At 37.3% G+C, this 25,614-nt stretch overlaps 1 protein-coding gene and 1 long non-coding RNA gene across 4 annotated transcripts in view; both read left to right on the top strand.

Annotated features, from left to right (window-relative positions):
- NXPH1 (neurexophilin 1) overlaps nt 1–25,614 on the top strand; it is a 153,361-nt gene that overhangs the window by 76,156 nt on the left and 51,591 nt on the right. The window lies entirely within an intron of this gene.
- Nucleotides 5,364–25,226, top strand: LOC118162708. The gene is made up of 4 exons (XR_004748571.1): nt 5,364–5,378; nt 8,155–8,166; nt 10,306–10,309; nt 25,010–25,226. It is a non-coding gene; the product is annotated as an uncharacterized LOC118162708 (long non-coding RNA).

Raw genomic sequence — 25,614 nt, forward strand, 5'->3', positions numbered from 1 at the left:
CATTATCTCTAATACAAGGACGTGGGAAGCAGGGCAAAGCCACCTGCGAATTCCTTTCCCACACATGTGTAAGTGTATTTTATAACATTAAGAGATACCAATAGATTTTTTCACATCGGTATTGCTGATACTGAGGTTGTATCTTATGATTATATTATAACTGTGTTCAGCTGTCAGATTTTGGTGTTTGTTTCATACAAATAGTCGACAAGCTTGAAGTTCTGTCTTAGTGCCTTGAAATGCCATTTCATCATTATTTTTTATGTAGTAAAATTTTCTACCTTACACCAGATCATCAAATCTCCAAGACCTATGCTGAAATAAGAATTATTGTTGTGTTATTTAGAATAATAATAAAATAAATCAAAATTGGATAGTTAACATTGCATATATTAAAAAACACAGTATTGTATTTGAAAATAATTTTCTACTGATGCCAAGATACAATATTTTAATTCTATCAAACACAAAGAATGTAAAAGATACATCCTTTTATCTCTCATTGCTAACAGAAATGGCACTACTCTAAGATCTCAGAAGGTGAATGTAGGATATCAAATATGCAACTTAAAATGTGGAAGACAGGCCAAGCTGAAAGCTCTTCAGAGGTTCCTGCTGTCAGTGTGTAAATTCTGGATAAAGTTGAGAGGAATTAAAACCTGTTTCCTATGAACATAAATCCAAATTTTGTCTGATGGTAAGTTTCTCTTATTAGGTGGCTTTAGCAGCTTTCTGACCTTGGTTCAAGGAGAACTGAAATTATCTGTAAATTATGTTGTGGCTACTATGGCTATTTATTCATATGATAAAATGGCAAACATTATTCTGTCAATAGATCACAGCATTCTGGAAGGAATGGAGAAAAGCTTAGAAAAATGAAGGTATTTTCAGGAAGAATATTTCTTCCACTCTCCACAATAATCAATAGGTTAATTAATGGTCTATTGAAAAAATACAAAGATTCTATAATATTGATTGTTTCCATAATTAAAACAAAGTAAATTCTAAATATCAACAATTTTAGTGCAAATGGCTTCATTAAAATGCGGCACAGAACAGACGCCTACATTGTTGATACCATTTTTCTTGTTTAATCCATGGCAGCTACGCAAACTGGCAGCACTTAACATGATTATGTCAAGATCTCACACAAGTTAGCTCACAGCCAAGGGCTGACATGCAGAGTCAATACGCCAGGGCTAATTATGTTGATGTCAAAAAGTTACCTTTCTTTGTGCATGGTAAATGTTTTACATAGATTAAAGCACGTTTGTGTACTGTGAATTTTACCCTAAAGATTGCACCAAAAGGTCAGCAGTCTTTGATGCAATTTAATTACAATATTGTTGATTATGCATGCCTTGTAATCTGATACTCTGATCAAAGTCAAGTGTGGGATTTGGGGAAAAAAAAAAAGTATGTATTATGACTTTTAATCATCATTTCTGCTCAGTGATTATGTCTAGGAGGACTAGTATGGTCTGCATGTTAACCTTTGAAATGAATGCTTTGACTACATCTATTGTATTTAATTTTCAGTTCTTCACAAATTGAAGGTATTAGCATATTCCTTTCTGTGAGATTTTTGTGCAGTCCATGACATGTACATGTAAGGAGGAAAAGAGCTCCCAAAGATACTCTTAAAGACTCAATGATCAACCTTTTTACATTTTGCTATAGTAAAATATGTCCAGGACTTCTAGTTCTTCTGATTTCATAACATTCCTTTACTGCTAATGGAAGACATATTGCTTATTATGCAGTATATAAATTCCCCTTTCTTCTTCTCCTACGTTACTTAATAATTTTCAAATAAGCATTTATTTAGTAAGTGTATGGCTTACCTCCTGGGAAAAACATGGATATGAGCACACTGGAGGATAAAATACTGCCTTCATTTGTCTGTTTTGCTTTGACTTTCCTTAAAAATGTATGGCTTTTTGGCTTACCTTCCCAGAGGGACCATCTCTGGGCAAGATAATCCATAACCTTTCCATCCTCTTCCATCCTCTTCTTTTACCAGGATTGTTGCTAGTTTATGCAAATTATAATGGTAAGGAGAATTGATATGAACATGCATTGAATGTCCCTTCAATGTTTTTCTGATATTTTCCTTCCAAGGTGGAAATACAGTTTCTGTGGGTTCATATATTGCAAAATTGTTGATTTATCCCCTTTTTCTTGCTGTCTGCTCCTAGTGTAATTACAGTTCTCATTTCTTCTGGGAAAACATCTGTCAAAGGTTGGTGTTATGCATGCAGGCCATATCTGGTGCTTGTATTTTTTGGATACATTGTGGAAAGGTGTGCACCTAACTGTCAGCTGGTGTGTGCACCTTGAATTTATGTAAGATACCTACTATTCTGGAAAGAGAAACTGCTCTTTAGCCAGTGTAAGATTATGAAAAACAATTCATGAACTATTTTTTTCTATATATGACTGAGAAACCAACTTTTCATCCTGTTTGATGGATAAATGTGCTGTGGCATAGATGAATTCTTTAATCCTTCTTCCCTTCCCACTCCCCCTCAGTACATTTCTTCAGTAATGACAGTTCACAGAAAAACTCTCCAGAGGAATATAAAATCTTGGCATCTGTATTCCTTTTTGGAAGCAAGTATTCTGAAGAGCTATCCTTGTTGCCTAATGAACCAAAACCCAAAACCTTGGATTTCATTATGGTTATGATTCCTTAAACCACTAGAGTCTCTCATCAAAATGTGGTCTCATTAAGAAAAAGAGACACTGTGCACCACTCCATTAAAATGTGCTAAGCTAACATGTTGTCTGACGTGAGGTGAAATGAAATATAATTATTTTAGATCTGTTCCTAGTGGACTGTAGCATTTATCATCAGCTGGAAAAATATGTGAGACAGTTTGGTATTCTTAGTTGTGGAAGCCCAATTCTGAATGCATGTGTAAAGTGATGAGTCCAGAGAGACACAGACTTTTTCTGACTGAGGAAATTGGATAGCCTGTATTGTGGTCCATATTCAGCCAGTAACTTCTGCCGTTGCTTTGAAAAAAGTCTCTGCAGTTTGCATTATGTCTAGTGCTTGCATGTGTATCCAGGAAGTGAGAGATCAAGGTACCTTTCACATACATGTCCCACTTTAAGTATCTTGGGCATGAGAGCAGGCTCTAATTTCTTCCACATCAGGGGATCAAGGGACTCTTCCTTATACAAAATGATTTTTGTACATTTGCAAATAGAAAGATCAGGAGAGCTGCAACATGCTTTGAGACAGCAAATGATATGTTTGCCCCAGAGAAGCTGTAATAAAAGTTAGAGACTGGGAAGAGAAAGAAAATTTATGCAATACAAAGGCTGAGGTACTTTGGGAATCTGTTATCCAGGGAAAATCCAATAAAGATCAGATTTACAAACAGAAAGTCAAGGCTTTGAGTATGCGATTAAGTACCTAATTTCAATGCAGCATTTATTGTAACTGGGGCAAGTAAACTTAACTCACAAATAGGTGTTCAGCTAGTTATTTACATATAAATTATATGAACATATAGTGGTGGTACCTGCATATAAAAATAAAGCTTATTGCTCTATGCCCATATTTCATGAAAGCAAATATGGTTTTGGATCTCAACAATGTGCTAAAGCTTAAAATATTTGTCCACGATTTTTGTCCAGAGAATTTTAACTATTCTCTGAAAAGAAATCTTGCAAATTGCTTTCTGGATTTCTAGATGCACTGTTGATAATGATCAGAAGGTCACAATAGAATGAGATATTTGTATTCAATCACTTTCCTGCTTCATCTGGGAAGGTGATATCTGAACATCATACACAAATATTAACATTTTTCATTGAGGTCTTCTGTAGTTACGCACCAGTACATTGATTATATTGTCCTGTGTTAGGTTGCTCATCATATCAGCACAATGGGGAAGATCACAAGATAGTGCACAATAAAAAAATTAGAATTAGTGTGGTTTGTGGTATTAAACTATCTTCTTTGGACTGCTGGTTGTGAGAAGTCAGGAAAGCACGCTGGACTTATATGTCAAGAGTGTTCATGTTGACTCAGGCATCCTATGGGTCACTGAATACTTGAATAGTTCTTGAATTTTTCAGCACATCTAATTCCTCGAATGCCACTTTAAACATTGTGGACAAGGTTGATACAGCTGTGTAGTGCATTCTCCTTTATATATATATTTTATTATTATTATTATTATTTTTTATTTTTCTCACTCCAAGAATTAATTTGCACTTCCTGTGCCTGAGAACAGTACTCCTGTTTCATTTAAACTCAAAGACTTGCAGGAAAAAGGGTAAACTGGAGAAAGAGTAATGGTTTCTAGAATGCTGCAGGAGGTCTGAGTCCCAAATCCAAATGTGACATTGTTTACAACTACATACATAGTGTTCCCATGCATTTATCCCAGCTATAACCAATAGCTAATAAATTATAGAGGCCCAATGTGATTTACACACAGAGGTTTCTATACAGGACTTTTTGTGAATAAAAATGACTACTATTTCTTTTTCTGTCCAAAGAAAAGAATCAATTGAATTCTTGTGGAGAATATAATTTTCTTCCATTTAGTTTTAAATAGCATTAGCACAGCAATCAGATTTTGAGGTGAAAGATAAATACTTCTGGACCTGGGTCTGAAAACGTGCAAAACATTAGGCAATAAAGAGAACAACTCCGTTGCCTTTGTACTTCAAAGGGCATTAACATTTTGCTGTATAGGCGGATAGCTTCTCAGACTGTTTTGCCTCCAGGTGACCTATTCCATTATTTTTAAGCTGTATTAAATGTTTATGAGTGTTTATGGAAAAAAAAAAAGGAAAAAGATTTAAACTTAAAAATTTTATCATTATTTTAATGTCACATTTGATATCACAGTATAAAAATCATGCTACTAACTGGTGATTGCTTCTGATGGTGCTGTACTTTCCACAGCAGAAACTTCAGAGATTATTGTAAATATGTCACAATACAGAAAAAACAGTCTAGCACTGTCAATAGAAAAGGAAATGTAATACCATTAATCCTTAAACTGCATTTGACATTACACATGGAGACCAGTGTCCCGTAATTATAAAAGGCAGCAGTAATAAAATGTGATAAAGCCAATCCTATGTGGTCATCTCTAGTGCTCAGAAAAAGGGAACCGAATAAATAAGAGTAAGAATCCAAGTCTCAGTGGTGGAGGAAATGCCTGTGCATGTGTATGGAAACAGGGGAGGGGGTCAGTGGGCAGGTGGGGAGAACAATGAGGGATGTCTGCAGATGTGTGGGTAGGGAAGATGGGTTACAGTGACAGAGGATGCGGAGCTCTGAGTCAGGAGGTGGGTGCAAGGGCTGCGCACATGTTGCCACTGTGGCTGTCGGCTTTGAATGCTACATTGTGGATTTGTTTAGTTTTGTGGACAGAAGAAAAGAGTTTTCTTTTTAATTGGGGCACACTGATGATATCATGGCTTCTAGTTCATGATTTTTGTTTTCTAACAAAGGAGGTTTTATTGTTTCTTTCTCATACTAAATTGGGGCACATATACACCAGTCACATGTCAAGTGGTTTTAATTATCCTTTTAAAAGAGAAGGTTAGAAATAAACCAAGTAGAGTTAAACCTCTGGGCTACTACTCACATTTTTCCTGGTCATTCATTGGATAGATTCCTTTGATTGCAGTGAGAATTTGCCTGAATAAAACAATGAATAAGAACCTTTGCTTATAGCTTTAATTATGGAACAGAGCTATGGGAGAAATCAATGTCATGTTCATTTAAATTTGTCATATTCGAGCATGCTATAGGCCTCACTAACCCAGGGCCTTGCCGTTGTTAGCAGTGCAGATCTGAGGCAATCTTGTTGATTTTTCCTCACTGTTTCCTTCCAGGTGGATTGCTACAGTTCCAAGTAACTGCAAGATGTGGCAGCAGCTGCTGCTCTTATTGATAAATGTTGCAACCAGTTTGACACTGAGGTGCCTTTGAGGTGGTGAATAAGAGGTTTTAAATGCAAAGCCCTGGACAGAGTAATGTATGAAGTACTCGGTCTGCCTGGTTGTGAATGGTTATGTTAGGCTGATAGTTGTGCTATAATGCTTTCACAGCAATGAGCTACTGAAGGCAGCACTGAGTACCTGTGAAATATCCGAGTAAACATTGTGTAGCTGCACCCCTTCTCAAGCAGACTTTAGGGCAATATTTCACCTGTTTCCCTCCTATTTTGAGGAAAGGATGAGCTTTTCTTAGTTTCTCATGGGCCAGCTTGCTCTCAGTGTTGTTTGGTTTTGTCTCCTTTCCTTTCCTCTTGTTCTTTGCTTACTGGGTGACCTGGCCTTTGCTCATCCTCCTATAAGTGAGGTTAAACTTGAGGAAGGTACATTCTCATCTGTATTGTTCTGTGTACAAGCAGAGACTCAGTAGCTGTATCATGGCATCACATTAGGATTCTTCCTCCAACTTTCAGACTTTGTTATGGGCTCTTAATACCCCTTTCATTTTCTGTCACTTGCAAGTAGATGTTCTTTCCTGTTTTTATGGTTTTGGATCTGAGGGGAGAAAATCAATAAAACATTCAAATAAAACCACAATGAAAAACAAAGAAGGAACCACACACAGAGCCCAAGGATGTGTGCTCTTTTGGTGGTAATGTACTTGAAAGACTTTTATACTTCTGAACAAGAGAGAATGATTGCTTTTGAAGGTATATTCAAGAGTACACACAAAAAATACTTTGTGAATGTCAGTGGTTGAAGACTTACATTTATAATAATCGATGACAGAAAAAAAAAAAAAAAAACGACATAACTTTTCAGCTTACATGGTTTATGAAAATGTAATGTAGTATAAAAAACATACTGTCAGTATCTGATTCAGAAGATAAGCAGGGAGGAAGCAACTATCCACAATGAAAAGGCAAACATTAGGATTAATGATTAGAAAAAAGACTGTGCCATTTTGCTAGGATGCCCATCAGGGCAGTTTGTTTGCACTCAGTAAAGCAAAACCTTTTGCCAATGTTGTCACATTGTTTTTAGCTGACATTTTGAAGTATGCATCTATGATAAACATGTAGGGGAAATAACCTGTACTGAGATGACAGGAGATATGATTAGATCATGTGAAATCCAGATCCCTCAGCAGAGAGATGATATTGAGAACGGACTAAGATGCAACTGGACAGGTTGTGAAGAGATTAAGGCTTGCATGACACAAAACTGTGAGCTTGTCGCACAGCATGATATCGCCTTATAAAGCAGTCTTTCTTCCCTCCTTCAAAGAACCTTCAAATCATTCACTCTGAAGGGAAACAATTGCTGAGAATTTAGGCAGGGTATCTTGCATGCCTAGTAGGTTGCAGCTGACAAGTGGCAGAGCAAAGAACTCATCTGATGAAACTCAGCAATAGTGTGTGACCAGGTGGGCTAAAAGAAAGGAAAGCTACCTACAAATAACGGGCTGCCTACAAACCAGAAACACCCAGGATATTATCTTCTGCTAGTAGAAATCAATATAGCTCATACACAGATTTACAGAGAGTTTATCTCAGAGGCATGAGAAAATGTGCTTGATCTTCTTCTCTTGCACACAGAACATAAATGTTCTCCCAGGTTGCTGTGCCTGTGGCATTCACTATAATCCATGACACAACATACCAAAATATTTGTGGTCAGTATTTCTCTATCATCCTGAATTTAAACATCATTTAATAGTGCCCTGATTCATTTCTTACAACCACACTGCAGGGGTTGTTTACATAAGAGTTTAAAAATAATAAGCCATATTCTTTCTCTGCAGAAAAAATAATAATAATAAAAAGAGTTCTACAATCTATACATCTATATTTTGTACCTCATCTTTACTTGACTAAAATTTCAATTGATATAAAATTTCTGCAGGAGCAGTTTAATGGAGACCTGGATTTTTTTTTATTTGTTCCTCAAGTGGTAGGTATGTTTACATCCCCCTCATATCCTGAGTTTCCATAAATATTTAAATCTTATTACTTAAATACAAAACTTACGTAAGAATGAAGATATTGCATTTAGTTGAATTAAACATACATCAGATAGAAAAAAAAACACAACAACAACAAAAAAACTAGTAGATTATTGGACTATACATTTATAATCATAATATTCTTCCTTCCCTGTAATTATTAGGTCAAACTGCAGTTTAAATTTAAGGTTCTTTTTTATATTTTCATTGCTGTGACTCTTCACTGCCATCTCCAGATGTCTCAATAATTGGATATAGGGTAGCGATTTCACATTATTCCTACAGGGGACACAGATGAAAGGATCGAGACTGAAGGGATAACACATGAAAAGAAGCAGAAGGAATTATTATTGCCAAGTCCAGCAAGCATTCAGAACAAGGTGTCAGAATGGATTGATTTCAATAAAAAAATTGCCCTAGCAACAACAGTTAAATGTATGAGTAAGGACCTCAGGAATTGGACTATTGTTTGATATTTCCACAACCACTTTGCATGTCAATCAGCATTAGCGACTGTCTGGGAAGTTGACACTGCCTGGAATAGTTTGGTTGTTAAGTATTGGCAATGGTCTGATTAGCCTTGTTTTGAATGAGCATTTGTAGTGTAGATTATTGTCTTTATCCTTATCTTGTTGACTGGTATGTTCTATTATTTCTCACACTTGTAATCCATTTGAAGTCTGCTTTCAACACAAATACTTTGTGGTGGTGCTTCCTTCCCTAACAGCTCTTTAACACCCTCAATCATAACTTAATATTGAATGAAAAACATCAGTAGTACTGGATGTAGCCTGTATGTATTTTTGTAGGTCTAACTGCATTCAGGCTTCTACTGTAACTGATAGAGTCTGAAATTATCGAAAACTCTCTCTAGAGTATTATGATGTTCTTAACCCAATTTAATTCTTTATGAGCTGCACACCGTGAGCAGGCAAGTCAGTAGGTGGCATGCAAATTTTGCTTTTTATCAGTGTGAGTATATAACTATAGGGTCTCTTTTCTAGTGCAGTTGTTTTCTGAGAAGTGACTATGTAAAAATATCACTTTCATGAACATGATCCCATTCTGCACGAGCTACAGATTTATTTATTATAATGACATTAAAAGAAGGAAGTCTTTCCTAATGGCAAAAGAGAGGATTAGGAATAGGACAAGTAATATGTAATTCCCCAGTGTTGGAGTTTCCCTAATCTTGAATCCAGTTTGTTAATGTATTGGTAGATGACTAGTTTACTGAAGCTTGGTGCAGGATTTCAATGCCTTTCTCTCACCAGCACTGCAATTCCCTCTCCATACATAGAGGCCATGTAGGACCTTGGCTTCCCTACCTACTCTGGGTCAAGTTTTTGTCCCAGGGTGCTGTGAGGTGTCCTCCAATTAGCTACCTTTGCAGCAGCGTTCTTATGACCTCTTCTGCCTTATATATGGCTGTTCTGTGGAGACAACATCCACCCTTGCCTTGATCATTAGCCTTAAATAATTGAGCAATCTGTCTGGTCTGTAGGAGTTCCTGTGCCATCTTTCTGGAAAAGAGCCATGTCTGGAGAGAAGGGCTGTGAAAGAAGTCCTGCTGTGGTCAGCTAGGGTGCTTGAGGTTGGGAGTGGAGTGCTATGATAGGGCCAGACCTCTTAATTTCATGCTCCCAGATCAAAGAACTGCAAGGGGAATTTAGCTTCACTTTTGTTGTCACATCACATTTTTTTCAAGGAATTCACCTTGATGGAGCACTGAAGATGCTGCTATGAAACAGAGCAGTGTGAATAAACTCCAAATAAGTGTATTAGCTGTGGAAATGAGAGCTCTTCTGCCAAAGACCATTGCTGTTGAACTTTGAAGAAGCAACAGGCAATATAGTGCCCAGCCACCCAGTAATTTAACTCTGATTCATAGTACATCTGTCAGCAGTTGATTCCTATTACTGGCAGGAACTGGAAAAAAAAATACTGTCTGTCATCAAAGCAGTTCAGTAGACCTTCCTGTGAATCCAGCAGTAAGCATCATTTGTCCCTCATAGCAAACTTAATTATATGGGACAAAATAAACAGTTTGATAATAAGACCGATCATAAAATGAAGTGTTTTGTGCTATGCCTTCCTATTCTTATTCTCATTCCAGGTAGATCCGTTCACAGATAGGAAATGTCTTCAGAAGTTAGTTATAATGTTTCCTTTCCTTTTCTGGACATCACCAATCACATTCTTATATTATTGCTATTTGAATTATTGCCAAATGCTAATTAGGCAATGATATAAGGCCTAAAGGAATTAGGTACCCATATAGAAACCTGTGTCATAGACAACATATAGAGATAAACATCTCTATAAAGCTAGGTGGGCTTTATAAATAACAGCATGTGTTTCACCACTTCACTGAAGAATATTTTATGTATAATTGATAGATGGGGAAAGAAGAGAACAGCTGGAATATTTGACAGTATGCTCAGGGAGACATTTTGCTAGGGAAAGGTTTAGGGAAAGAAGCATAAATGGTACATGTAATGATTAAGATTATATATACACTCAGACATGCGAGTGGCCAGCTTCCACACATAACAAGGTACAGGTTTCTAGATTTAGTGTACTTTATAACTTTGTTTCAAAAATAAGTCTAATTTATTTTTTAAGAATAAATTACTTGGTCAGGCTCCTCCATATCCTTTCTTTTGCAGCAGTGCTGAAGTCTCCTTAAGGCTGCAACTTTGGTTGTAATTGGTGGAGATGGTTTCAGCAGATTTCAATAGCTTCTTAGTTTGTGTCTTTAGCATCTTTTTCTGCTTGTCTACCATGTTAACAAAACCAGTCTGGATTCTGGCATGAGAAAAATACCCTTTCTTTGTCTTTGAAAGCTCAGGCAAAATCTGAGGTGAGTATCCTGAGGAAAGCAATATGATAGTATTAAGAAGAATCTTAGTAAGCAAATGGGTTAGACTGTTTTTCTAATGTTCCTGGCCTTTCACAATACTTCAGAATGTTTGGGGGTACACCTAGGTTTCCTAGGCTCACTTTATGGAGGTGCTTTAGCAAACAAATGACACTAAAGCACCTGGCTTTTGGTATCTTATATCTCCCTTCCTTGTTAAGTCTGCTACAGTTATGAAAGTCAGACACCTACTTTTAAAATGTTATTCTGGTACTACATATTTTCTCACAGCAGATGAACTTTTTCATGTTTGCAACTTGCCAAATGTAGCTTAGAGATTTTTAAATGGAATCAGAAGTGAATACATTTTCATTGATATTTATGGTGCAGGTTTGGAGGGAAGGTGGAGAAAACTGAAAAATAAATATGCTTTTTAATAGTCTTTTTTTTTTTTTATAGTACAGGATGTGTTTAGTAAATAGTGCATGTGAAGATGTGACTTTCATTTTTTAAAATCTAAAACATGGATAATTTTCTAGAACGGCAGGTAGTGGCTGAGAAAAATGTATTTTGGAGCAGCACCAAGTGAGCTGGCATATTTACAGAACAGAGTTGTGCTGAGAACACTTTGCTGCACAGTGAGCTTTACATATACATATCACTGAAAATCACCATTCAGAACCCTGATTGCTGGTTAAGTATGATGGGATAACAAAATGGATTAAAAAAAAAAAAGTAAAATAAATTAGAAAGAGAATGTGATTGTGTGAAAGCAATATTCCTGGCTAAAGGCTCGCAGTTCCTGAGGGAAAGAGAGTGCAAGAGCTCCTTTCCCCAAGAGCCCTGCAAACTGGGGCTGGAAAGCAAAGCAGGGCAAAGCCCAGGTGCCAGGCTAGTCCTGCTGTCTGCCTGAGCAAGCAGCCTTGAAGAAAGGAGGGTGGTGGTGAGGCATCTGCTGGTGAGCACCCCAGGATGCTGGAACCTGGCCACTTCTGTGTGTCTCCTTGGCTGGCCACCCTCTGTAAGAATCCTTGTTGAAATTAGGTTATTCTTGGCCATCCAAAGCTCCTTTTCCACATATTCTAGTTCTACCTGAGAATTTACTTAGTTATTTTAGCTGCATCTCCAGCAGAGAGGGAGGATACACTCTCACTACTTGAACACTAGAGGTAAGAAAGGGGCTGTGAAACTCACCCTTCAGTAATTCTCTGGGCAGTTTACTTAACCCCACAATGCCTGTGTTATTTCACCAACCCATTTGCTACAGACCTATTTGTTAGTTGGGAGAGACATCTCTCTCTTGATCTGCAAAAGCATTCACTGCTGCTCTGATAAACAGATTGCATTTCAAATGAACTTGAAACATAAGAAGATGACAGTTTAGGAAATGTAAAATTGAAATATGAATGGGTTATACTCTACTGCATATGTGGGGGAGGGAAACATGATAACTGAGCAGTTTAAATAGCAGGGTTCCCCTCTGTTTCTTTTCTTCCTGGTGCTTGTGGTAAATTACGGGCTTGGTACTCAGACTCCAGTGCATATTTTACCACCTTGTTTCATAAGTCTGAATACAGCATTTAGTGGGAGGACAGCCTGTAATTATGTTGTAAGTTATCAAACAAACTGCAGATGTATAAATGTGAGGGTAGGCTTAACTACTTTGTTTTGAAAAGGAACTTTAATATTAAACAAATGTGTACTTATTGGAAATGGCAGTGTTGAAAGCCTGCATTGTGAGTCTGACTTAATAAACCTAATCTTTCCCTAAAGCTCTGTATATTATGGAGAAGTAATAAGATATCTCAACTAACTTAAATATTTCCTCTCATCTTAGAAAGAGAACCCCACTTCTAAAAGTAATTAATCATCTGTTTTAAAGCATGCCTTGTACATGACCAGATTATTGATATCACCTGTACAGATGCAACCACTTGCTGAATAATCAGGCACATTTATGCACAGTAGCTAGTTAGCTAGTTAGAACAAATACATTAAATTGTGTGTGTATTTGGAGAAAAGTAATATTTTATTGCATTTATTTTTGGAAATCTGCCTGTAAAATCAGATTTTGTCAAACAGAGCTAGATATTAACCAAACTCCACCAAAAATTGCAACTGAATCTAGGGCAAATATTTAATATTTCTCATGAGCTGTGGTTCACATTACTTTAGTTTTTACTGCCTTCTGTTTTCCTTTTTTCACCTAGGACAGAGGAAATACTACCTGAAATCTGCTATTTTTTAGATACTTCTAAAAGCATCTTAAAGGATGAACTGCCCTGAACATTTTTAGTCCACTTTTGCAGGCACAGTAGATTTGGATCATTCAAACATACACTACATGAGCATGTGGATAATGGGCACTCCTCTAAGCTGACATCAACTACTCTCAATCCTTTTTGAAGTCTTCCTGCTAAATATGAATGAGATGCTGGTATAGGTACTGTACAGGAAACGTGTCAAAAGATAAAGGTTGACAGTTGTCTTGCTAAGTAGTTTACTTTGATATGAATGGATGGGTAGATGAATATGACCTCTTCTGATTAACCAAATAATGATAGTGAAAAAACAAATATTTGAAATTTATTTGGCGTGCAGAAATATGCAGTTATTGTCAGCAAGGACAAACAGGAATCAGCATAAATTCTACTGAGTTCGATTTTTTGCTTTGAATCTACAGTTGGTGGGTGGATTTGTTTATCATAATCTATGCATATTTAAGGGGCAAGGAATCAGAAGAAACCAGTGAAGAAGCAGAGTATAGTTTATAGTACTGGGAAAGAGAACAAAGAAATAAAAGAGAGGAGGAGAGAAGCACGGAAATGAAAATCATTTAATTAACATGGCTCTCAGTGGGGAGACTGTCTAGAGACCAGGAATGGTGGCAGATGGAAGCAAAGAGTTCATTCACAACTCACACTTGAGGTATTTTTGGTATTTGCTTTCTACTTCAGTTTGACCTTTCATCTGAATGTGTCAGCTTGCCTGCTGTGGAACCAGCATTCAGAGCTTGCAAGGTCCATAAGGCTATGGATATTTCATGTTGAATCACATACTTTATACATTGTCTAATGCATAAGGCATGTAAATCATTATTACAGACATCTGTATTTTTTATTTTTTTTCCCTGAGGTTAGAGCCTTTAAAAGGATTTTCCTTTTTTGATGAATCCATCCTACAGCAATTAATGGGACTCTAATTTCTTGATGGAATGTTTCGCAAACTGTTAAAGGACTGAGGTAAAGCAGGATCAAATGCTCTCATATTTTCTTCTTTTTATATTAGATAAAAGAGATTTACAAAGAGACCTCTTAAGTAGAACATTAGTGCATGACCATTCATCATTTACAAAAGCAAAGTGTTAAAGTCTAGCCACAACAACAAATTATAGAGAGGAACAGTTGTGATGCTTGACACTTGGACTGAAAAGTAGCCCTTTCTCAAGATACCAATCCACTACACTCAAGAGATGATGTGACTCCTTTATTCAAGCTGATTTCAGCAAAAGTGTATTTTAACAGACCTATCTGACTGCTCTTCTAGTTAGATCAAGTTTCACCTTCAGTGCCTGCAGCTGTGTGACACATAAAGATTGTGTCAAAAGGTCTAAAAATCTAAACACATTAGATTTGCCAACAACATCAGGAGAATTTTTCTAAAATGATTTCACAGCCTTCTCAAAAGCCTTTCAAAATTCTTCCTTCTAGTGTTTGAGAGTGATATCTCAGCAAACATACTTGGAGGCATGGTATAATCTGTGCAGCAAGGAAAGGTGTAGCAGGAATCTGACTGGTGAGATTTTTGAGCCAGTCCATTGGGCCCCAGCCTGAAGGTTTAGGAGTTAATAACCTTAACATTAGTGTTGATAAATGCAGCCGGCAGGCTTTTCAAATAACAAGAGAACAAGGTGGTAGAAAGATTTTCATTGAAAAAACTGTCATGTTCATTTCATACTTAATTATGCTTATTCTTTCAGGTCTTATCTCAGTTAATAATAAAGCTCTAACGATAGTCTGGAGGCTTTGTACTGAGTCCTGGGGACGCAGTCCCGATCCTATGTGCTGTAGTGATCAGAAGTCATTGAAATCATCTGATCAATAGGCACAGCTGATGTGTGTGTTCTTAATCTACATCAATTGCAAGATAATGGGATTTACAATAAAACTCAGAGGAAAGTCTAAACTAAGTATTGCTATGTTGGATTTAAAGTAGAGTGTGTACGTAGAGTGTTACGATGATTCAGGTGAGAGCTGCTAAATTTATATTTTTTTGTGGCTTATTTTGTTACTGATATCATAATGAAAAAGAAAGGCTCATGTACATATCAAATGTCTTCTTCAGAGAGTGAGAGGAAGGGGAAAGAAAGAGAGAAAGCTAACATGAATGAAAAGTTTTAGAGAACTATTTGTATCTTAATACTGTACTACACTATTATTGCTGTGTGCCACAAAGTCTGCAGGAAGCAGGGAAGAAATCTGTAGGAGTGAATTCAGTGGGGTCTGTGTTTTGCAGTATCCAACACCATATTGTTCTGGAAGAAGCAGGGGAAACCAATATGCCAGAAATAATAATTGGCTGTTCTATCTCTATGGGCCAGGAGAAGGTCTAATTCCACCCTGAGGTCTATAGGGCACAGTAACCAGTGTATTGAAAACTGCTAGTGATGCACCAAATAAGCATTTTTTAAAGTCAAAAGTATATGGGGAAAAGAAAAAGATGACTGTCACTGTGATGACTCGGCAGCTGCCCAACTACCAGCAACTAGAAATGTGTGGATCAGCATTTGAAAGAAGCTTGTGAAATGAAGCTTTATTGGCTCCTCAGAAAAATTCATTTTGCCAAAATAGATTTCTTGTTTACTTTACTTGAGAAAGTCAGTACTTCATCTGTATCAGATTAAAAAATAAATAAATAAAAAATTGAACCCCCCAATCTTCCACAGCTGAGTAGCAAAGCACTTGAAAATAATCTCCATTAGATATAGTCCTGCTCCTGTTATAACTGGTTTATAGAAGCAGCTTTTAACTGTGCATGGCTTGCTTCCTCAAACATACAGTAACTTTCCAAAGGGGAGATTAAGTAGTCTACAGTCTTAATTTTGAATTAATTCCATGTAAAATCCTATTGGAATAGATAGGAAATTTGGTTGTGATTCTACCCTCTGAAGTCCCTGAAAGCTTTGCTATACTTTTAGTTCCTTCAGGTGCCAAAGATCATCAAATTCTAGTTCAAAGCAATTACACCATCTGTATGTACAGAACCTGAAAGGAGCTTCTGGCAGTTTTATGAAAATCCACATGAAGATAACTAAAATTACCCTGAATTTTGGGGATTATACAGTATGAATTTGTAAATTACTTACATCATCTGCTTCAAAGAAATTTAGGTAAAGATCTGGGCAAGAAACTGGCAGAAATTGCAAATGTTGGAAGATAGACTAACCTACTGCTTTCTGTGTACAGTTTATGTTCTTCCTTCTGCAGTAAGATCTAAAGTTTGTAAACAGTTCTCAATTAGTAATCATTTGCACTCAGAGAAAACATCTTTTTCTATTTATAAAACATCAGATAGAAAGCTGTCCCATGCTTATCTTTCCCTGATATGCTAGAATAATTAATTAAAATATAGTCTTCTGAAAAATGCTCTGTTTGTTATGGTCCAGGAACTTATTGCATTTGACTGGATAGACAATTATTATTGATTTGATAGTAAGCATTTTGCAAACATTTTTGCCTGTACACCTTTGGTCCATGATGACTTATGGAAGGAAAGCATAAAAACGAGAAGAAAAAAGATTTAAAAATTCTACAGTAAGTGAATAACCTTGTGTATGTTTATGTGCATCCATCCAAATGATTCTGCGAGTTTTGGGGCAAATTCATTTCCATCTTTTCAAAAGGCTGGATAGGGTCTTCAAAAAACTGGGGAAAATTATGTATTGTACTATTTATTACTCGGCGTGCTTGTATCTTGAGTTTTGAATTTCCTGTGGGTATAGGAAGACCACAGCATTTATAATACTTGATTAAATACTAATCTTCTATCTGTTTTTAGTTTTCCTCCTTGATTGTTTAGATGGTCTGTAGGATATTCAGTGAGATTTGCTCTTCTGACTCCTTCAGGTCTTTTTAAAATTCCACCTTGTTCATAACATTTTACATACCAACAGATGTTATAAGTCCATTTCTGCAGAGCTGTTTCAAACCATATAAAACCCTTATGGTCTGCAACACCATTTCTCAAATCATCATCACCTTGTCACATTAGGCCTTTGTGGTCTGACAGGCAAGTTGTGTTTTAAAAGAAACGTGACTCATAAAACCAAACGCTGTTGATCATTCTTCAACTATTTTTAGTTTGTGCCAATCTTCTATAGCCCTGGGCAACATAGGCAAAATGCCAGCCTTGGCAATCTTTTCAGACACTCTAATATGCGAAGTTCTGGGAGCAGTGCATTTTTATCAGAATTGTTTTCCCGCGTCTGTAAGCTGCTTCGTATTCTGGTGTGCCTGTTATGGCTATGACATCCATAGACACCACAATGATTGCAATCCAAAAGTAGTGGAGAAAATAGAAAGAGTTAGCGTCAGTTCTGATTCTCGCTAGCCCCTTCATCATGACAATAAGTTAATACAGCTTGGCTTCTGCTCTGGTAAGTCTTTTCCATAAGAACAAGGTATTAGAATTCCAGTGCTTTACATTCATGGTGAAATATTCTAGAGTGTTACAAATGTAGTGGAAGTGTAGTATGAAATGAAAAAAAGTATGTCTGGGCAATGTCATGATAAGAATGTACATGCATAAAGGAGTCAAGAATTTAAAATGATAATTCCCACAGGAATTTTAACTTAGTCCCCTTTTATCTTGCAGAGATTTTTCTAACACTTCCTTTGGCAGCTATTTGCAAGCCTACATGCAGTGTGGATGTTACATTTGCTAAGGATGCAAATTTTAATTACTTGACGTTTTGGTGAGTGTGAATTTCTTAACCTAACATCACAAAAGTATTCTTTCAAAGAGTGCTTTCCTTCATTTAAACTGACTACACCTGTGTTTGTCATAATGTGTACTGGTAAGGTTTAATCACAAGGGCTGAAAAGACAGGGAAATTATCTTGATTATGTTATGCATAGTACTTTCCTAGGATGCATTTTCTATCTGTTTAGCACCTAATGGAATACCCTGAGACCTCCTGTTGACTTCACAGGACTGGATCAGTACCTGAAGCCTTGACTTTGTATTACCTTAAGCATACTTGTAGTCCTATTGCCTTCAGGCATTAAATTGGAGTTTTTATAAATCTTATGTTCCATATAGACCTAATCACTAAGCCAGATGAGGCCCATAGTGACTTACATTATCAAACATTTGGTTTTAATGTATTAGTGGATTCGTTTCTTATCCACTACTTCTAAAGTCAGTCAAGTGTGAAATATTCCCCTTTGACTATACATATACAGAATTTTAAGCTTGCAAAATAACTCTTTTTGGACTAAGTAGTATGCCAAAAAAGACAAGGACATTTTCTTTAAAGCACAAAGGCAGTTTTTCATGAAAAACAGCCATGTTTTTCTTTATTCATAATGAAAGGTGGTAAGTTTTGGACTGAGAACAAAAATGAGGAAAAAAATCAGATAATATTTTTGCTTCGGAAAAAAACAAAACAAACAAAAAACAACAACAAAAAATGTACTCAAAATGGGATTTGGCACAAAATTGCCTCTGTGCTTATATTTGCTCTTCAGTTTGCTATAAAAATATGACCTTTCCAATGTTTTCTCCTTGGAGGAGGCTCTTATCTCCTGTTTCCTTTCCAAAAGAGATTAGAGCATTAGTACTAATGCATCCTTCTCCTGAAAGAAGTCAATAGCAGGACCAGTCATGATTTGTTCCTTCACTGATCAATATGGAGGTACCATGCTATCAGCTGGACGGAGGGAGAAACAAGTATGTTCTTTGCTCTCCAGTGCAGGAAACTCATTGAGGTAATGGAATGAAAAGTAGACTGCAGAGCACACACTAATAACCTGCAAGGTACAAGTATTGCCTAATTTCTCAAGTGAAGTTTGGCCATTAAATTTTTGGGAACAGTTTCTCTACAAATGATGCTCTCTACTCTTAGTTCCCAGTATCAGTTGGTATCAGATGCTCTTGTTTGTCAAGGAACCTCCACCACAATGATATGAATGGGTAATCCAGTGACATTCTGCTTTAATGATCTGGCTTCTCCTTCTTTGGAGAAGGACACCTTGATTCTGTAGAATTGATGTAAAATGAAAAAAATGGTACAAATGGAGTAATAGAATAGCAGGGCAACAACATGCATATTTTTTCTTTCCACAAAATGAAGCTAAAAAGAGATAACGAAATATTACTGTATTGTGCTATACCTTCCCTAACGCTGTTGAATGTCACAAGTAGGCAAAGCAGGTTCTCGCATGCTGTGCTGAGGGAGGGATAGTGCTTTTTTATTATTATTTTTTTGCTTGTAGTATTTCATACATTCTCAGATGTTGCTTACTGGTAGGTACTGGTAAATGACCTTATTTATGATTACACAAGACTTATGGCAATGCAGTTGAAACTGTCATACTCGTATACGCTGTGTCTATACTGGAAAATTAATACCTGAGTAAACTATTTAAAAAAATGAGATGTTCTGTGTGAAGGTGTTTTCTCCTGGTTTTGCAGCTAGAACTGGAATAATTTGGCATTTCTCAAATCTGTTTTTAAGGTGCAGATGTGACTCATAATCCCTTGTCAGATATATCAACTTCAAAAATTCTGTTTGACCTTAAAGACAGAATTAGGGCTTGATTAATGTTCTGAGTATGCTTTTCTTTTCATATTTACAACATTAGGAAAGTAGGAAAATCTTTCAATAGTGTTGTCATAGCAAAACCTTGAAGTAAGTAAAAACAGACCATAAAAGAAACATATGCTTTGACTGTCAGAAACTTCTCATTTATAAAATACGTTTGAAGACAATGAATGGTGAAGAGAAATAAAAATAAGTTTCAGCTATCTCAATGCAAAACATAATGAAGCAGGCTTTATGGATGAATTTTCTGTGGTACTTCAGAGTGGGGACATGGGAGCATGAAAGAGCCTTCCCCTTACAGAGCAAAAGCATTAGCACAGCTTCTTCATAGCTCCCATTTTATCTTTTGTCTGCACCAGTCTTTGAGCCTGAACTCTCCAATGTCTGCTTTTTGCAAGTTGCTTCACAAATATGCAACAGAAAGATAAATCATTATGTAGTCTTTATAATTAAATGTATTCCACTTCTGAAAATAAAGATTTTTTATTTGCTAATATCCTATAAGTATGATGAGACCAAAGTGAGGGAAGCTGAGAAAAAAATCCTAGAAATTCCTCATCTTGCAGTGATGTCACGCTTCAGTGAAAAAAATAAGATTAACTCCTGATGTGACATTTGGGATAGGCTTTAGATATTTAACCTGTCTATTTCTACTGATAGTTGCTGACACAGGTTGGCTGCTCTTGGGATTTATATATATATATATATATATATATATATATATATATACACACACACACTACTGAAACAGCTCTGTTTGTGATCTTTCAGTTATGGTGCAGTGAAGATTGCTGCAAAGAACAGGCATTAGTGTGAATTATTAGATTTGACACAAAATAACACAAGTGGGAGATCTTAAAGTACACCCATATCCATAACGTTTGCCCAGATAGACAGCGACCAAAAGCAGATGCCTAGGAAAAAAAAAAGCATACAGGGATGCCTCCTCAGAATACATCTTCAGTCTCCAACAGTTTCGAGTTCATGAACTACATCTGACAGAGGATTACAAAATGCAGGTTTATGATACAGGGACAGAGCTAGAACCTGTGAGGTGAATGAATCTTCCACATGGGTGGTGGAGATGATGAGCAATTGGCCAAAACATCTGACTTCAAATAATTTCTGCAACATGGGATTTGGGATGATGAAAATTCTAACTCATTGCACATTGTCACCATTGTTATATATGATAAATAGCCTAACAATAAAGTCTAAAATGTCCTATCTTAAGCATGTTCTTAAAACAAAACAACCAGTTTGGGGGTCAGGGAGGAGCAACAATTTTATATTTAGCCGAAGACCAATTTGAATACATGGAAAAACTTCAAAATCAATAGTTTATGTTTCTTTCCATTGGTTGTATCTTTAGCATATTAAGCAGACACTATTTTAGTATCCTGTGTTGACCATAGCATTCTATTTTGTTGACCATAGCATTCTATTCATCCTATATTGCCAGTTTTTTAGACTGTCATTCTTCTGTGAACACAATACACAATTAGGAGAAATGTGGAATGTGGAAATTTCAACTGCTGGCTTGGCTAAAAAAGAAGCCTCATTTCTGGTAAGTCCCAAAGTAGCAGTCTGTTTTGTAGACTAAAATTGAAAACTTTGTTGTGTAATACTCCATTTAAATATTAATTAAGGTCCATCTCTACCAAATTTCTAATCTGAGCTGATATAGCCAGGTGTTAAAAAGCATTCCTATAAAGTTTCTGGAAAATGAGATTTTGAAAATCTTGGCACTTAAAAGGATCTCTGTCGAGGGGTATGTTTGAAGGATTACTTTACATACCTGTGGGGAAAAAAATAAGCCAAACGATTGAGAAGCAGGGAAACATTTGGGAACAGAGAAATCAGAATGTTCTCTTGTTAATTTCAATTTTTACTTTTTAATTGCTAGGATAATTAAAGAAGTCAAACACTTTTGTGTTCTTTTACAAGAAGAGTTTCTTTTGGAAGATACTGATGTTTTGCATAAACAGGATAACTGATGCACTGAAAGATTTCTTGACACTGGCTTGAGAGTGATCAATTGGGGGTGCCCAGATGTTCACTCATTTTGGATATTTTATTTCCGTTACTCCCCGACTAGCTCCAGCAGTAGCTTCCATATTAAAGCATTGGAATTTTGCCATTTGCAATGAAACATGCAAATGCTCTGAAACACGCTCTGCAGGAGGATCTGGATAGGCTGCACTGATGGGCTGAGGTCAACTGCATGAAGTTTAACAAGGCCAAGTGCCGGGTCCTGCACCTGGGGCGTAATAACCCCAAGCAGAGCTACAGGCTGGGAGATGAGTGGTTGGAGAGCTGCCAGGCGGAGAAGGACCTGGGAGTGATAGTGGACAGTCGGCTGAATATGAGCCAGCAGTGTGCTCAGGTGGCCAAGAAGGCCAACGGCATCCTGGCTTGTATCAGAAATAGTGTGACCAGCAGGGCTAGGGAGGTGATCGTCCCCCTGTACTCGGCTCTGGTGAGGCCGTACCTCGAGTACTGTGTTCAGTTTTGGGCCCCTCGCTACAAGAAGGACATCGAGGTGCTTGAGCGGATCCAAAGAAGGGTGACGAAGCTGGTGAGGGGCCTGGAGAACAAGTCCTACGAGGAGCGGCTGAAGGAGCTGGGCTTATTCAGCCTGGAGAAGAGGAGGCTCAGGGGCGACCTTATCGCTCTCTACAGATACCTTAAAGGAGGCTGTAGAGAGGTGGGGGTTGGCCTGTTCTCCCACGTGCCTGGTGACAGGACGAGGGGGAATGGGCTAAAGTTGCGCCAGGGGAGTTTTAGGTCAGATGTTAGGAAGAGCTTCTTTACTGAAAGGGTTGTGAGACATTGGAACAGGCTGCCCAGGGAGGTGGTGGAGTCACCATCCCTGGAAGTCTTCAAAAGACGTTTAGATGTAGAGCTTAGGGATATGGTTTAGTGGGGACTGTTAGTGTTAGGTTAGAGGTTGGACTCGATGATCTTGAGGTCTCTTCCAACCTAGAAATTCTGTGATTCTGTGATGCAAAAGTCTTATTGCTTGCCATAGCTGTGCTCTTCATTTTCCTTCAGACTCTGTAACTTTACCTGAAAAACTTGAGTTCATAATTGTGCAAGGAGGTTGAATGGCTTTCAGTTAGCAAAGATAATTGTCCTCCCCTTGCATATGTGACATGAGGCACAGAGTGACCTAATAGCTTCTCCTGCCAGAAAGTTCAAGTTTCTAGCTTACACACTACTCCTTTTTACTCTGGATGGTGTTACTGAAGGTTGTCTAAATTTTTCTAAGATATAACTGACCCTGACTGCTGAAACATCAGCAAGTCTCTACATTCAAATTTTTGACAATTTGCCAGAACTATTCAGAGAAGGAAAATTGCAGACATTCCACAGTTTGTAGGAATGTTCAATTTCTGCCTCTTTCTGGATCCTCATTTCTGGAAAGAAGAACTGTTCTGGTATGATGGAAGCACCCTTATTTGAAACTTTCTGCAGTTGGGAGAAGTTACTGCGTTCCCATGCATATGAACTGCTGCTAAACCCCCAGATCACAGTTCTGTATGGAATGACAAAATTCTAATAATTGGCTGATGTTGTGAATATAGACTGTCCTGGAGAACCTGAGCTTCTGCCAGAAAATGTCCCCTGGCTAGTGTAAACACTTGCAGCTACAAATTAACAGTGTCTTCTAACTTCCCTGCTCTGCTGAGAACTGAGCTGCTTCTAAGTAACAGTGCTTCTTCTAAGGCAGTAGTGCCTTATGCTAGTCTAAGTCTAGTACAAAGAAAAGGTGGACTTGCCCTTCCCTCCATCCTTTCCGCTTGTGTTGGCACTAGTGAGAGTGTGACTGGGATGACTTACACTGAAAAACAGTTTTCCTTTGGACTAGTAGACTGATGTAGACTGATGTGATTCTTTGCATGGCTATATCTGCTCAGTGTTAGAGCTGGTGAAAAGGATGGAACAACAATCTGTGTCCATGGGAAAAGGGATCATTCATTTTAAAAGCAGGGCAGTCTTGGATTGGCTTAAGCCATATTAAATGACTCCTTCATACCTTATGACCCCTCTCTGAATAATTTCTTGTCTCTCAAAGGATACAGAATTTGCAGTTTTAGAGCAGAGTTGAAGGAGTGGATGTGGCAGAATTAAAAGGAACAATGCAAGAGTGGTTCAAAAGACATGGGTGGTTTACAGTCTCATTGAGAATTGCTTGTAGAATTAGTGATAACCTGAGACTGACTTGTGCAAACTTACTTCAGCAGCCTCTTAAATTAGGCCAGTGGATAAATGACACATTCCTTACTCTTTGTACTCAGTTCTAGCGAAGCTGTGGCTCTTGTGCTTCATTACATTCCTCTTTAATCAAATAATGACTTTCGTTAAGTAATTACTGCAAGGCCTGTTGCTAGTAAAAAATAGTTATTAGTCTGTTTATGGCAAGTTTGTGTGCTCAGGCCAGTTTGGCAGAACAGACTGAAGCATTTTAATGACATAATATATATATTTATTTATTTTTAGATGAATGGTATTTCTATAAGGGATTTTGGTGTTTGTTTGATTTTTTTTTTTTTCTCAATCATTATTGGAAAGAGTTAAAGTACCTTACCTCTTGTATTCTTCTACAATGGCTGACTTTCATCAGTGATATGTTCAGTCTTTATTGCAATTCATACTGAAATCAATGATTGCTGTTTCAAAATCTTCATCAGATTGTGTAGATATTTTTTCTGAACATCTACCAGTTTATCCTCAAAGGACTATCTGAATGGTTTAATATACCTAGTGTAGCACAATGGCATGCATCAATCTACTAGACACATTTCGTTTCTTAATATCTTACTCCCAGTCTCTTAATTTGGCTTTAGAGAAGGCTACATCATAATGAACAATAACAGCCATACCTACTGATTGTGTGGATTAAGTGAATGATTTATTGAGTCTCTTAGGGCCTCAGGATCTTTCAAAATTAAGAAGTATATTTATCTTTATTTTTTTTATTATTATTATTTTTATTTTTAATAACTCTACATTCACTAAACAAGTAGGGATAATTTTTGCAACAGTTGCTGTAGGTGTGTCTGGTTTCCTGTCACTGCTCATGGCCATTGAATTAATGCTAATAAGGTTTTCAGATTTTTATCTGTTTTCATGTAGTCCTACTGTATGGCAGATTTGTTGTTTTATGGGTTTTTGCTTTACTTCTAATGAATAGGGATCACAGTGATTATTTGATAGAAGCTTTGATTTTGTTTCAAAAATTTATAGTGAAATCAGTATTTATTTATTCATTTAATTTATTTTTATGTTGGTAAAAATGATTTTGGTGTGAAATGAGGAAATATGTATTTCTGTATCAAATCAGAATCATAGAATCCTTAAGGTAGGAAAAGACCTCCAAGATCATCTGGTCCAAACGTCCCCCTACCACCAACATCACCCACTAAACTATTTCCCAAAGCACCATGTCTAACCTTTCCTTAAATGCTCCCAGGGTGGTGACTCCACCATCTCCCTGGGCAACACATTCCAATGCTTGACTACTCTTTCTGAGAATAAATGTCTCCTAATTTCCAGGCTGAACTTCTCCTGGTGCAACCTGAAACCATTCCCTCTAGTCCTATCACTAGTTATCTGTGAGAAGAGGTCGACCCCCAGCTCCTCACAACTTCCTTTCAGGTAGTTGTAGAGACCAATAAGGTCTCCCCTGAGCCTCCTCTTCTCCAGACTAAACAGTCCCAGTTCCCTCAGACACTCCTTATATAACAGGGGTTCCAAGTCCTTCACCAGCTTTGTAGCCCTTCTCTGGACATGCTCCAGGGCCTCAATGTCCTTCTTCTGGTGAGGGGCCCAAAACTGAACACAGTACTCAAAGTGCAGCCTCATCAGGGCAGAATAAAAGGGGATGATCACCTCCCTGGTCCTGTTGGCTACGCTATTCCTGACACAAGCCAGGATGCAGTTGGCCTT

The sequence above is a fragment of the Oxyura jamaicensis genome, chromosome 2, assembly GCF_011077185.1.
Source record: "Oxyura jamaicensis isolate SHBP4307 breed ruddy duck chromosome 2, BPBGC_Ojam_1.0, whole genome shotgun sequence".
NCBI classification, from domain to species: domain Eukaryota; kingdom Metazoa; phylum Chordata; class Aves; order Anseriformes; family Anatidae; genus Oxyura; species Oxyura jamaicensis.